Below are 13,410 nucleotides of genomic sequence, written 5' to 3' on the forward strand. Positions count from 1 at the left end.
ACAATATGTCGAAGAACCCTGCATGCCCAGAGGGCGATAAGTATGGTGGTCATATGGCACATCAAAAAACACATGTGAAATCTTAGCCTTCATATGCAGGATCTCAAGTCTGCTTACCCTGTGACTCTAATGAAGCCACTTTAAACCAATGCAATGGCAAAAGGTCCCCTACGAGCTAGTCCCTTGCCTTGAAACCATGTAAAAAAATATCTTCTTTCTTAGCTGCTGTAGCTTGTCAGGATGGCCGAGTGGTCTAAGGCGCCAGACTCAAGAATGCAATCTTCTCTCTGTGAGAGTCTTCTGGTCTCCATGCGGAGGTGTGGGTTCAAATCCCACTTCTGACAGTCATCTTCTTTTGTGCTTTGAGCTTCGTTTAATTCAACAATTTTTTGAGAAAGAATCCAAGATTGAATTTAAGCGTTGAAAGAGTACATTGCAGAAGACATTGATTTCATAACATAAGACAGCAATGTACAATCTCTAGACTCAAAAGAACAGTAACCTGGGGATCTAAACCACCAGCAACCTCAAGACAACTCAAATCCTCAATCTTCCCATCCAAAGTCAGACACCTTACCCATTAGGCCACGAGGTCTTGACAAAACACAAGAGTCTTATTCCGCACTTCGCAGAGAAGACATACCGAAAGAGGTGAAAATAACGACCCAGGTGTAGATACTTTCCAATAGCTGTCACATAGATTTCTTGGGGGAAAGAGATAAGAAAGTGTACAACAGGAAATCAAGGGTGCCTGTGACTCTTATGGAGCCGCTTTGAGCCAAAGTCTTCATAACAATAGTTGGAAAAAGAATTTACGTTTGTTCAAAGTTTTTGAAAGAGTAAATTGCAGACAACTTTGATTTAATCAAATCTCGCAACAACGCACTATCCGTAGAGGTACCTTGTAGGCCAAGATAGGGTTATGATCATATGGCAATCAACACTTGAAATCTTAGTTTTGACATGTCTGCCTTTCATACCAAGAGGGACTAAATATCTTGGGTGACACGTAACATGGAAAGAAACTGTTGAAATCTTAGTTTCCACTTGCCTGACATTCATTGATATGGAAGAACTCTAAAGAACAACAAAACCAAACCTCCGGCATCTCCGACCACGAAGGGACTCGAACCCTCAATCTTCTGATCCGAAGTCAGACGCCTTATCCATTAGGCCACGCGGTCTGCATGCAAAGTTTGCGAAAGAATGTGTGGATACGTTTCTCATAGAGAAACATAACTATATTTCCTTTACTTCACATGCCACAATATGCTTTTTATGACCCCTGTCCTTCCTCTGACTGATGTTAATTAAGAACATGCAGACAAACGTAGGACACAGAAACGACTAATGCATTTGAAACATCTATGTACGAAGGATTATGCGTGAGTCAGATAGGTGGTTTCATGACGTCTGCTTCTTGCATATGTAGGCTCTGTGGCGCAATGGATAGCACATTGGACTTCTAGCACTTGTCAAGGCATTCAAAAGTTGTGGGTTTGAGTCCCACCAGAGTCGTGGTTTTTCCAGTGGTTGACTGCATTTGATGTTCTTGTTTAGTTATAAGTTGCAATATCCACACATGGAAAAATTGCAATATCCACTCTGAAAAATTTCTGAAATACAATTGACAGATCTTAATCTGACAGATTTTAATTGACTGATTAAATTGTAATTCCAAATATCCACAATTTGTCTGTGAGAAATTATGGTAATCTGAAACAATAGAACGATTTAACACAAGTGTGGAAAGCAGTTTAGCGCTCCGTTTGTAAGATTAAAATTTTGATGCGAAAATAATGCCAATATTCAAAGGTTGTGGGTTCGAGTCCCACTAGAATCGTGTTTTTTTCCAGTGGTTGACTGCATTTGATGTGCTTGTTTAGTTTTAGGTTGCAATATCCACAAATTGTCTCTGAAAAATGTCTGTAATACAATTGACAGATTTTACTCTAGTGTGAAATGTGTTTCAGTAGTGGGCCCTGTGGCATATTATACAAAGGATGATCACATAGATTTCTTTGGGCAAAAAGATTAGGAAATGTACAACAGAAAATCAAGGGTGCCCTGTGACTCTTATGGAGCCACTTGGAGCCAAAGTCTTCATAACAATAGTTGGAGAAAGAATTAAAGTTTGCCTTTAAGTGTTTGAAACAGTACATCGCAATCAACTTTGATTTCATTAAAGGTGTTGGTAACACACAATATGTCGAAGAACCCTGCATGCCCAGAGGGCGATAAGTATGGTGGTCATATGGCACATCAAAAAACACATGTGAAATCTTAGCCTTCATATGCAGGATCTCAAGTCTGCTTACCCTGTGACTCTAATGAAGCCACTTTAAACCAATGCAATGGCAAAAGGTCCCCTACGAGCTAGTCCCTTGCCTTGAAACCATGTAAAAAAATATCTTCTTTCTTAGCAGCTGTAGCTTGTCAGGATGGCCGAGTGGTCTAAGGCGCCAGACTCAAGAATGCAATCTTCTCTCTTTGAGGGTCTCCTGGTCTCCATGCGGAGGCGTGGGTTCAAATCCCAATTCTGACAGTCATTTTCTTTTGTGCTTTGAGCTTCGTTTAATTCAACATTTTTTTGAGAAAGAATCCAAGATTGAATTTAAGCGTTGAAAGAGTACATTGCAGAAGACATTGATTTCATAACATAAGACAGCAATGTACAATCTCTAGACTCAAAAGAACAGTAACCTGGGGATCTAAACCACCAGCAACCTCAAGACAACTCAAATCCTCAATCTTCCCATCCAAAGTCAGACACCTTACCCATTAGGCCACGAGGTCTTGACAAAACACAAGAGTCTTATTCCGCACTTCGCAGAGAAGACATACCGAAAGAGGTGAAAATAACGACCCAGGTGTAGATACTTTCCAATAGCTGTCACATAGATTTCTTGGGGGAAAGAGATAAGAAAGTGTACAACAGGAAATCAAGGGTGCCTGTGACTCTTATGGAGCCGCTTTGAGCCAAAGTCTTCATAACAATAGTTGGAAAAAGAATTTACGTTTGTTCAAAGTTTTTGAAAGAGTAAATTGCAGACAACTTTGATTTAATCAAATCTCGCAACAACGCACTATCCGTAGAGGTACCTTGTAGGCCAAGATAGGGTTATGATCATATGGCAATCAACACTTGAAATCTTAGTTTTGACATGTCTGCCTTTCATACCAAGAGGGACTAAATATCTTGGGTGACACGTAACATGGAAAGAAACTGTTGAAATCTTAGTTTCCACTTGCCTGACATTCATTGATATGGAAGAACTCTAAACAACAACAAAACCAAACCTCCGGCATCTCCGACCACGAAGGGACTCGAACCCTCAATCTTCTGATCCAAAGTCAGACGCCTTATCCATTAGGCCACGCGGTCTGCATGCAAAGTTTGCGAAAGAATGTGTGGATACGTTTCTCATAGAGAAACATAACTATATTTCCTTTACTTCACATGCCACAATATGCTTTTTATGACCACTGTCCTTCCTCTGACTGATGTTAATTAAGAACATGCAGACAAACGTAGGACACAGAAACGACTAATGCATTTGAAACATCTATGTACGAAGGATTATGCGTGAGTCAGATAGGTGGTTTCATGACGTCTGCATCTTGCATATGTAGGCTCTGTGGCGCAATGGATAGCGCATTGGACTTCTAGCACTTGTCAAGGCATTCAAAGGTTGTGGGTTCGAGTCCCAACAGAGTCGTGGTTTTTCCAGTGGTTGACTGCATTTGATGTTCTTGTTTAGTTATAAGTTGCAATATCCACACATGGAAAAATTGCAATATCCACTCTGAAAAATTTCTGAAATACAATTGACAGATCTTAATCTGACAGATTTTAATTGACTGATTAAATTGTAATTCCAAATATCCACAATTTGTCTGTGAGAAATTATGGTAATCTGAAACAATAGAACGATTTAACACAAGTGTGGAAAGCAGTTTAGCGCTCCGTTTGTAAGATTAAAATTTTGATGCGAAAATAATGCCAATATTCAAAGGTTGTGGGTTCGAGTCCCACTAGAATCGTGTTTTTTTTCCAGTGGTTGACTGCATTTGATGTGCTTGTTTAGTTTTAGGTTGCAATATCCACAAATTGTCTCTGAAAAATGTCTGTAATACAATTGACAGATTTTACTCTAGTGTGAAATGTGTTTCAGTAGTGGGCCCTGTGGCACATTATACAAAGGATGATCACATAGATTTCTTTGGGCAAAAAGATTAGGAAATGTACAACAGAAAATCAAGGGTGCCCTGTGACTCTTATGGAGCCACTTGGAGCCAAAGTCTTCATAACAATAGTTGGAGAAAGAATTAAAGTTTGCCTTTAAGTGTTTGAAACAGTACATCGCAATCAACTTTGATTTCATTAAAGGTGTTGGTAACACACAATATGTCGAAGAACCCTGCATGCCCAGAGGGCGATAAGTATGGTGGTCATATGGCACATCAAAAAACACATGTGAAATCTTAGCCTTCATATGCAGGATCTCAAGTCTGCTTACCCTGTGACTCTAATGAAGCCACTTTAAACCAATGCAATGGCAAAAGGTCCCCTACGAGCTAGTCCCTTGCCTTGAAACCATGTAAAAAAATATCTTCTTTCTTAGCAGCTGTAGCTTGTCAGGATGGCTGAGTGGTCTAAGGCGCCAGACTCAAGAAAGCAATCTTCTCTCTGTGAGGGTCTTCTGGTCTCCATGCGGAGGCGTGGGTTCAAATCCCACTTCTGACAGTCATCTTCTTTTGTGCTTTGAGCTTCGTTTAATTCAACATTTTTTTGAGAAAGAATCCAAGATTGAATTTAAGCGTTGAAAGAGTACATTGCAGAAGACATTGATTTCATAACATAAGACAGCAATGTACAATCTCTAGACTCAAAAGAACAGTAACCTGGGGATCTAAACCACCAGCAACCTCAAGACAACTCAAATCCTCAATCTTCCCATCCAAAGCCAGACACCTTACCCATTAGGCCACGAGGTCTTGACAAAACGCAAGAGTCTTATTCCGCACTTCGCAGAGAAGACATACCGAAAGAGGTGAAAATAACGACCCAGGTGTAGATACTTTCCAATAGCTGTCACATAGATTTCTTGGGGGAAAGAGATAAGAAAGTGTACAACAGGAAATCAAGGGTGCCTGTGACTCTTATGGAGCCGCTTTGAGCCAAAGTCTTCATAACAATAGTTGGAAAAAGAATTTACGTTTGTTCAAAGTTTTTGAAAGAGTAAATTGCAGACAACTTTGATTTAATCAAATCTCGCAACAACGCACTATCCGTAGAGGTACCTTGTAGGCCAAGATATGGTTATGATCATATGGCAATCAACACTTGAAATCTTAGTTTTGACATGTCTGCCTTTCATACCAAGAGGGACTAAATATCTTGGGTGACACGTAACATGGAAAGAAACTGTTGAAATCTTAGTTTCCACTTGCCTGACATTCATTGATATGGAAGAACTCTAAAGAACAACAAAACCAAACCTCCGGCATCTCCGACCACGAAGGGACTCGAACCCTCAATCTTCTGATCCGAAGTCAGACGCCTTATCCATTAGGCCACGCGGTCTGCATGCAAAGTTTGCGAAAGAATGTGTGGATACGTTTCTCATAGAGAAACATAACTATATTTCCTTTACTTCACATGCCACAATATGCTTTTTATGACCACTGTCCTTCCTCTGACTGATGTTAATTAAGAACATGCAGACAAACGTAGGACACAGAAACGACTAATGCATTTGAAACATCTATGTACGAAGGATTATGCGTGAGTCAGATAGGTGGTTTCATGACGTCCGTGTCTTGCATATGTAGGCTCTGTGGCGCAATGGATAGCGCATTGGACTTCTAGCACTTGTCAAGGCATTCAAAGGTTGTGGGTTCGAGTCCCACCAGAGTCGTGGTTTTTCCAGTGGTTGACTGCATTTGATGTGCTTATTTAGTTATAAGTTGCAATATCCACACATGGAAAAATTGCAATATCCACTCTGAAAAATTTCTGAAATACAATTGACAGATCTTAATCTGACAGATTTTAATTGACTGATTAAATTGTAATTCCAAATATCCACAATTTGTCTGTGAGAAATTATGGTAATCTGAAACAATAGAACGATTTAACACAAGTGTGGAAAGCAGTTTAGCGCTCCGTTTGTAAGATTAAAATTTTGATGCGAAAATAATGCCAATATTCAAAGGTTGTGGGTTCGAGTCCCACTAGAATCGTGTTTTTTTTCCAGTGGTTGACTGCATTTGATGTGCTTGTTTAGTTTTAGGTTGCAATATCCACAAATTGTCTCTGAAAAATGTCTGTAATACAATTGACAGATTTTACTCTAGTGTGAAATGTGTTTCAGTAGTGGGCCCTGTGGCACATTATACAAAGGATGATCACATAGATTTCTTTGGGCAAAAAGATTAGGAAATGTACAACAGAAAATCAAGGGTGCCCTGTGACTCTTATGGAGCCACTTGGAGCCAAAGTCTTCATAACAATAGTTGGAGAAAGAATTAAAGTTTGCCTTTAAGTGTTTGAAACAGTACATCGCAATCAACTTTGATTTCATTAAAGGTGTTGGTAACACACAATATGTCGAAGAACCCTGCATGCCCAGAGGGCGATAAGTATGGTGGTCATATGGCACATCAAAAAACACATGTGAAATCTTAGCCTTCATATGCAGGATCTCAAGTCTGCTTACCCTGTGACTCTAATGAAGCCACTTTAAACCAATGCAATGGCAAAAGGTCCCCTACGAGCTAGTCCCTTGCCTTGAAACCATGTAAAAAAATATCTTCTTTCTTAGCTGCTGTAGCTTGTCAGGATGGCCGAGTGGTCTAAGGCGCCAGACTCAAGAATGCAATCTTCTCTCTGTGAGGGTCTTCTGGTCGCCATGCGGAGGCGTGGGTTCAAATCCCACTTCTGACAGTCATCTTCTTTTGTGCTTTGAGCTTCGTTTAATTCAACATTTTTTTGAGAAAGAATCCAAGATTGAATTTAAGCGTTGAAAGAGTACATTGCAGAAGACATTGATTTCATAACATAAGACAGCAATGTACAATCTCTAGACTCAAAAGAACAGTAACCTGGGGATCTAAACCACCAGCAACCTCAAGACAACTCAAATCCTCAATCTTCCCATCCAAAGTCAGACACCTTACCCATTAGGCCACGAGGTCTTGACAAAACACAAGAGTCTTATTCCGCACTTCGCAGAGAAGACATACCGAAAGAGGTGAAAATAACGACCCAGGTGTAGATACTTTCCAATAGCTGTCACATAGATTTCTTGGGGGAAAGAGATAAGAAAGTGTACAACAGGAAATCAAGGGTGCCTGTGACTCTTATGGAGCCGCTTTGAGCCAAAGTCTTCATAACAATAGTTGGAAAAAGAATTTACGTTTGTTCAAAGTTTTTGAAAGAGTAAATTGCAGACAACTTTGATTTAATCAAATCTCGCAACAACGCACTATCCGTAGAGGTACCTTGTAGGCCAAGATAGGGTTATGATCATATGGCAATCAACACTTGAAATCTTAGTTTTGACATGTCTGCCTTTCATACCAAGAGGGACTTAATATCTTGGGTGACACGTAACATGGAAAGAAACTGTTGAAATCTTAGTTTCCACTTGCCTGACATTCATTGATATGGAAGAACTCTAAAGAACAACAAAACCAAACCTCCGGCATCTCCGACCACAAAGGAACTCGAACCCTCAATCTTCTGATCCGAAGTCAGACGCCTTATCCATTAGGCCACGCGGTCTGCATGCAAAGTTTGCGAAAGAATGTGTGGATACGTTTCTTATAGAGAAACATAACTATATTTCCTTTACTTCACATGCCACAATATGCTTTTTATGACCACTGTCCTTCCTCTGACTGATGTTAATTAAGAACATGCAGACAAACGTAGGACACAGAAACGACTAATGCATTTGAAACATCTATGTACGAAGGATTATGCGTGAGTCAGATAGGTGGTTTCATGACGTCTGCTTCTTGCATATGTAGGCTCTGTGGCGCAATGGATAGCGCGTTGGACTTCTAGCACTTGTCAAGGCATTCAAAAGTTGTGGGTTTGAGTCCCACCAGAGTCGTGGTTTTTCCAGTGGTTGACTGCATTTGATGTTCTTGTTTAGTTATAAGTTGCAATATCCACACATGGAAAAATTGCAATATCCACTCTGAAAAATTTCTGAAATACAATTGACAGATCTTAATCTGACAGATTTTAATTGACTGATTAAATTGTAATTCCAAATATCCACAATTTGTCTGTGAGAAATTATGGTAATCTGAAACAATAGAACGATTTAACACAAGTGTGGAAAGCAGTTTAGCGCTCCGTTTGTAAGATTAAAATTTTGATGCGAAAATAATGCCAATATTCAAAGGTTGTGGGTTCGAGTCCCACTAGAATCGTGTTTTTTTTCCAGTGGTTGACTGCATTTGATGTGCTTGTTTAGTTTTAGGTTGCAATATCCACAAATTGTCTCTGAAAAATGTCTGTAATACAATTGACAGATTTTACTCTAGTGTGAAATGTGTTTCAGTAGTGGGCCCTGTGGCACATTATACAAAGGATGATCACATAGATTTCTTTGGGCAAAAAGATTAGGAAATGTACAACAGAAAATCAAGGGTGCCCTGTGACTCTTATGGAGCCACTTGGAGCCAAAGTCTTCATAACAATAGTTGGAGAAAGAATTAAAGTTTGCCTTTAAGTGTTTGAAACAGTAAATCGCAATCAACTTTGATTTCATTAAAGGTGTTGGTAACACACAATATGTCGAAGAACCCTGCATGCCCAGAGGGCGATAAGTATGGTGGTCATATGGCACATCAAAAAACACATGTGAAATCTTAGCCTTCATATGCAGGATCTCAAGTCTGCTTACCCTGTGACTCTAATGAAGCCACTTTAAACCAATGCAATGGCAAAAGGTCCCCTACGAGCTAGTCCCTTGCCTTGAAACCATGTAAAAAAATATCTTCTTTCTTAGCAGCTGTAGCTTGTCAGGATGGCCGAGTGGTCTAAGGCGCCAGACTCAAGAATGCAATCTTCTCTCTGTGAGGGTCTTCTGGTCTCCATGCAGAGGCGTGGGTTCAAATCCCACTTCTGACAGTAATCTTCTTTTGTGCTTTGAGCTTCGTTTAATTCAACATTTTTTTGAGAAAGAATCCAAGATTGAATTTAAGCGTTGAAAGAGTACATTGCAGAAGACATTAATTTCATAACATAAGACAGCAATGTACAATCTCTAGACTCAAAAGAACAGTAACCTGGGGATCTAAACCACCAGCAACCTCAAGACAACTCAAATCCTCAAACTTCCCATCCAAAGTCAGACACTTTACCCATTAGGCCACGAGGTCTTGACAAAACACAAGAGTCTTGTTCCGCACTTCGCAGAGAAGACATACCGAAAGAGGTGAAAATAACGACCCAGGTGTAGATACTTTCCAATAGCTGTCACATAGATTTCTTGGGGGAAAGAGATAAGAAAGTGTACAACATGAAATCAAGGGTGCCTGTGACTGTTATGGAGCCGCTTTGAGCCAAAGTCTTCATAACAATAGTTGGAAAAAGAATTTACGTTTGTTCAAAGTTTTTGAAAGAGTAAATTGCAGACAACTTTGATTTAATCAAATCTCGCAACAACGCACTATCCGTAGAGGTACCTTGTAGGCCAAGATATGGTTATGATCATATGGCAATCAACACTTGAAATCTTAGTTTTGACATGTCTGCCTTTCATACCAAGAGGGACTAAATATCTTGGGTGACACGTAACATGGAAAGAAACTGTTGAAATCTTAGTTTCCACTTGCCTGACATTCATTGATATGGAAGAACTCTAAAGAACAACAAAACCAAACCTCCGGCATCTCCGACCACGAAGGGACTCGAACCCTCAATCTTCTGATCCGAAGTCAGACGCCTTATCCATTAGGCCACGCGGTCTGCATGCAAAGTTTGCGAAAGAATGTGTGGATACGTTTCTCATAGAGAAACATAACTATATTTCCTTTACTTCACATGCCACAATATGCTTTTTATGACCACTGTCCTTCCTCTGACTGATGTTAATTAAGAACATGCAGACAAACGTAGGACACAGAAACGACTAATGCATTTGAAACATCTATGTACGAAGGATTATGCGTGAGTCAGATAGGTGGTTTCATGACGTCTTCATCTTGCATATGTAGGCTCTGTGGCTCAATGGATAGCGCATTGGACTTCTAGCACTTGTCAAGGCATTCAAAGGTTGTGGGTTCGAGTCCCACCAGAGTCGTGGTTTTTCCAGTGGTTGACTGCATTTGATGTTCTTGTTTAGTTATAAGTTGCAATATCCACACATGGAAAAATTGCAATATCCACTCTGAAAAATTTCTGAAATACAATTGACAGATCTTAATCTGACAGATTTTAATTGACTGATTAAATTGTAATTCCAAATATCCACAATTTGTCTGTGAGAAATTATGGTAATCTGAAACAATAGAACGATTTAACACAAGTGTGGAAAGCAGTTTAGCGCTCCGTTTGTAAGATTAAAATTTTGATGCGAAAATAATGCCAATATTCAAAGGTTGTGGGTTCGAGTCCCACTAGAATCGTGTTTTTTTTCCAGTGGTTGACTGCATTTGATGTGCTTGTTTAGTTTTAGGTTGCAATATCCACAAATTGTCTCTGAAAAATGTCTGTAATACAATTGACAGATTTTACTCTAGTGTGAAATGTGTTTCAGTAGTGGGCCCTGTGGCACATTATACAAAGGATGATCACATAGATTTCTTTGGGCAAAAAGATTAGGAAATGTACAACAGAAAATCAAGGGTGCCCTGTGACTCTTATGGAGCCACTTGGAGCCAAAGTCTTCATAACAATAGTTGGAGAAAGAATTAAAGTTTGCCTTTAAGTGTTTGAAACAGTACATCGCAATCAACTTTGATTTCATTAAAGGTGTTGGTAACACACAATATGTCGAAGAACCCTGCATGCCCAGAGGGCGATAAGTATGGTGGTCATATGGCACATCAAAAAACACATGTGAAATCTTAGCCTTCATATGCAGGATCTCAAGTCTGCTTACCCTGTGACTCTAATGAAGCCACTTTAAACCAATGCAATGGCAAAAGGTCCCCTACGAGCTAGTCCCTTGCCTTGAAACCATGTAAAAAAATATCTTCTTTCTTAGCAGCTGTAGCTTGTCAGGATGGCCGAGTGGTCTAAGGCGCCAGACTCAAGAATGCAATCTTCTCTCTGTGAGGGTCTTCTGGTCTCCATGCGGAGGCGTGGGTTCAAATCCCACTTCTGACAGTCATCTACTTTTGTGCTTTGAGCTTCGTTTAATTCAACATTTTTTTGAGAAAGAATCCAAGATTGAATTTAAGCGTTGAAAGAGTACATTGCAGAAGACATTGATTTCATAACATAAGACAGCAATGTACAATCTCTAGACTCAAAAGAACAGTAACCTGGGGATCTAAACCACCAGCAACCTCAAGACAACTCAAATCCTCAAACTTCCCAGCCAAAGTCAGACACCTTACCCATTAGGCCACGAGGTCTTGACAAAACACAAGAGTCTTATTCCGCACTTCGCAGAGAAGACATACCGAAAGAGGTGAAAATAACGACCCAGGTGTAGATACTTTCCAATAGCTGTCACATAGATTTCTTGGGGGAAAGAGATAAGAAAGTGTACAACAGGAAATCAAGGGTGCCTGTGACTCTTATGGAGCCGCTTTGAGCCAAAGTCTTCATAACAATAGTTGGAAAAAGAATTTACGTTTGTTCAAAGTTTTTGAAAGAGTAAATTGCAGACAACTTTGATTTAATCAAATCTCGCAACAACGCACTATCCGTAGAGGTACCTTGTAGGCCAAGATATGGTTATGATCATATGGCAATCAACACTTGAAATCTTAGTTTTGACATGTCTGCCTTTCATACCAAGAGGGACTAAATATCTTGGGTGACACGTAACATGGAAAGAAACTGTTGAAATCTTAGTTTCCACTTGCCTGACATTCATTGATGTGGAAGAACTCTAAAGAACAACAAAACCAAACCTCCGGCATCTCCGACCACGAAGGGACTCGAACCCTCAATCTTCTGATCCGAAGTCAGACGCCTTATCCATTAGGCCACGCGGTCTGCATGCAAAGTTTGCGAAAGAATGTGTGGATACGTTTCTCATAGAGAAACATAACTATATTTCCTTTACTTCACATGCCACAATATGCTTTTTATGACCACTGTCCTTCCTCTGACTGATGTTAATTAAGAACATGCAGACAAACGTAGGACACAGAAACGACTAATGCATTTGAAACATCTATGTACGAAGGATTATGCGTGAGTCAGATAGGTGGTTTCATGACGTCTGCGTCTTGCATGTGTAGGCTCTGTGGCGCAATGGATAGCGCATTGGACTTCTAGCACTTGTCAAGGCATTCAAAGGTTGTGGGTTCGAGTCCCACCAGAGTCGTGGTTTTTCCAGTGGTTGACTGCATTTGATGTTCTTGTTTAGTTATAAGTTGCAATATCCACACATGGAAAAATTGCAATATCCACTCTGAAAAATTTCTGAAATACAATTGACAGATCTTAATCTGACAGATTTTAATTGACTGATTAAATTGTAATTCCAAATATCCACAATTTGTCTGTGAGAAATTATGGTAATCTGAAACAATAGAACGATTTAACACAAGTGTGGAAAGCAGTTTAGCGCTCCGTTTGTAAGATTAAAATTTTGATGCGAAAATAATGCCAATATTCAAAGGTTGTGGGTTCGAGTCCCACTAGAATCGTGTTTTTTTTCCAGTGGTTGACTGCATTTGATGTGCTTGTTTAGTTTTAGGTTGCAATATCCACAAATTGTCTCTGAAAAATGTCTGTAATACAATTGACAGATTTTACTCTAGTGTGAAATGTGTTTCAGTAGTGGGCCCTGTGGCACATTATACAAAGGATGATCACATAGATTTCTTTGGGCAAAAAGATTAGGAAATGTACAACAGAAAATCAAGGGTGCCCTGTGACTCTTATGGAGCCACTTGGAGCCAAAGTCTTCATAACAATAGTTGGAGAAAGAATTAAAGTTTGCCTTTAAGTGTTTGAAACAGTACATCGCAATCAACTTTGATTTCATTAAAGGTGTTGGTAACACACAATATGTCGAAGAACCCTGCATGCCCAGAGGGCGATAAGTATGGTGGTCATATGGCACATCAAAAAACACATGTGAAATCTTAGCCTTCATATGCAGGATCTCAAGTCTGCTTACCCTGTGACTCTAATGAAGCCACTTTAAACCAATGCAATGGCAAAAGGTCCCCTACGAGCTAGTCCCTTGCCTTGAAACCATG

General features: G+C 39.8%; 16 non-coding genes across 16 annotated transcripts; 10 read left to right on the forward strand and 6 right to left on the reverse strand.

Annotated features, from left to right (window-relative positions):
- Positions 1 to 234: 234 nt before the first annotated feature.
- On the forward strand, positions 235 to 344 carry TRNAL-CAA (transfer RNA leucine (anticodon CAA)). Its single transcript has 2 exons — positions 235 to 272; positions 299 to 344. It is a non-coding gene; the product is annotated as a tRNA-Leu (tRNA).
- Positions 345 to 1,111: 767 nt separating this feature from the next.
- TRNAR-UCG (transfer RNA arginine (anticodon UCG)) lies at positions 1,112 to 1,184 on the reverse strand. Its single transcript has one exon. It is a non-coding gene; the product is annotated as a tRNA-Arg (tRNA).
- A 2,128-nt stretch (positions 1,185 to 3,312) lies between these two features.
- On the reverse strand, positions 3,313 to 3,385 carry TRNAQ-UUG (transfer RNA glutamine (anticodon UUG)). The gene has a single exon. It is a non-coding gene; the product is annotated as a tRNA-Gln (tRNA).
- Positions 3,386 to 3,632: 247 nt separating this feature from the next.
- On the forward strand, positions 3,633 to 3,719 carry TRNAR-UCU (transfer RNA arginine (anticodon UCU)). The gene is given in 2 exon segments: positions 3,633 to 3,669; positions 3,684 to 3,719. It is a non-coding gene; the product is annotated as a tRNA-Arg (tRNA).
- Positions 3,720 to 4,637: 918 nt separating this feature from the next.
- On the forward strand, positions 4,638 to 4,747 carry TRNAL-CAA (transfer RNA leucine (anticodon CAA)). The gene is made up of 2 exons: positions 4,638 to 4,675; positions 4,702 to 4,747. It is a non-coding gene; the product is annotated as a tRNA-Leu (tRNA).
- Positions 4,748 to 5,514: 767 nt separating this feature from the next.
- On the reverse strand, positions 5,515 to 5,587 carry TRNAR-UCG (transfer RNA arginine (anticodon UCG)). Its single transcript has one exon. It is a non-coding gene; the product is annotated as a tRNA-Arg (tRNA).
- A 247-nt stretch (positions 5,588 to 5,834) lies between these two features.
- On the forward strand, positions 5,835 to 5,921 carry TRNAR-UCU (transfer RNA arginine (anticodon UCU)). Its single transcript is given in 2 exon segments — positions 5,835 to 5,871; positions 5,886 to 5,921. It is a non-coding gene; the product is annotated as a tRNA-Arg (tRNA).
- A 918-nt stretch (positions 5,922 to 6,839) lies between these two features.
- Positions 6,840 to 6,949, forward strand: TRNAL-CAA (transfer RNA leucine (anticodon CAA)). The gene is made up of 2 exons: positions 6,840 to 6,877; positions 6,904 to 6,949. It is a non-coding gene; the product is annotated as a tRNA-Leu (tRNA).
- A 767-nt stretch (positions 6,950 to 7,716) lies between these two features.
- On the reverse strand, positions 7,717 to 7,789 carry TRNAR-UCG (transfer RNA arginine (anticodon UCG)). Its single transcript has one exon. It is a non-coding gene; the product is annotated as a tRNA-Arg (tRNA).
- Positions 7,790 to 8,036: 247 nt separating this feature from the next.
- TRNAR-UCU (transfer RNA arginine (anticodon UCU)) lies at positions 8,037 to 8,123 on the forward strand. The gene is given in 2 exon segments: positions 8,037 to 8,073; positions 8,088 to 8,123. It is a non-coding gene; the product is annotated as a tRNA-Arg (tRNA).
- A 918-nt stretch (positions 8,124 to 9,041) lies between these two features.
- TRNAL-CAA (transfer RNA leucine (anticodon CAA)) lies at positions 9,042 to 9,151 on the forward strand. The gene is made up of 2 exons: positions 9,042 to 9,079; positions 9,106 to 9,151. It is a non-coding gene; the product is annotated as a tRNA-Leu (tRNA).
- Positions 9,152 to 9,918: 767 nt separating this feature from the next.
- TRNAR-UCG (transfer RNA arginine (anticodon UCG)) lies at positions 9,919 to 9,991 on the reverse strand. Its single transcript has one exon. It is a non-coding gene; the product is annotated as a tRNA-Arg (tRNA).
- Positions 9,992 to 10,238: 247 nt separating this feature from the next.
- Positions 10,239 to 10,325, forward strand: TRNAR-UCU (transfer RNA arginine (anticodon UCU)). The gene is given in 2 exon segments: positions 10,239 to 10,275; positions 10,290 to 10,325. It is a non-coding gene; the product is annotated as a tRNA-Arg (tRNA).
- A 918-nt stretch (positions 10,326 to 11,243) lies between these two features.
- On the forward strand, positions 11,244 to 11,353 carry TRNAL-CAA (transfer RNA leucine (anticodon CAA)). Its single transcript has 2 exons — positions 11,244 to 11,281; positions 11,308 to 11,353. It is a non-coding gene; the product is annotated as a tRNA-Leu (tRNA).
- A 767-nt stretch (positions 11,354 to 12,120) lies between these two features.
- On the reverse strand, positions 12,121 to 12,193 carry TRNAR-UCG (transfer RNA arginine (anticodon UCG)). The gene has a single exon. It is a non-coding gene; the product is annotated as a tRNA-Arg (tRNA).
- Positions 12,194 to 12,440: 247 nt separating this feature from the next.
- On the forward strand, positions 12,441 to 12,527 carry TRNAR-UCU (transfer RNA arginine (anticodon UCU)). The gene is given in 2 exon segments: positions 12,441 to 12,477; positions 12,492 to 12,527. It is a non-coding gene; the product is annotated as a tRNA-Arg (tRNA).
- The last annotated feature ends 883 nt before the right edge of the window (positions 12,528 to 13,410 follow it).

This window comes from Spea bombifrons, chromosome 5, assembly GCF_027358695.1.
Source record: "Spea bombifrons isolate aSpeBom1 chromosome 5, aSpeBom1.2.pri, whole genome shotgun sequence".
In the NCBI taxonomy this organism is placed as follows: domain Eukaryota; kingdom Metazoa; phylum Chordata; class Amphibia; order Anura; family Pelobatidae; genus Spea; species Spea bombifrons.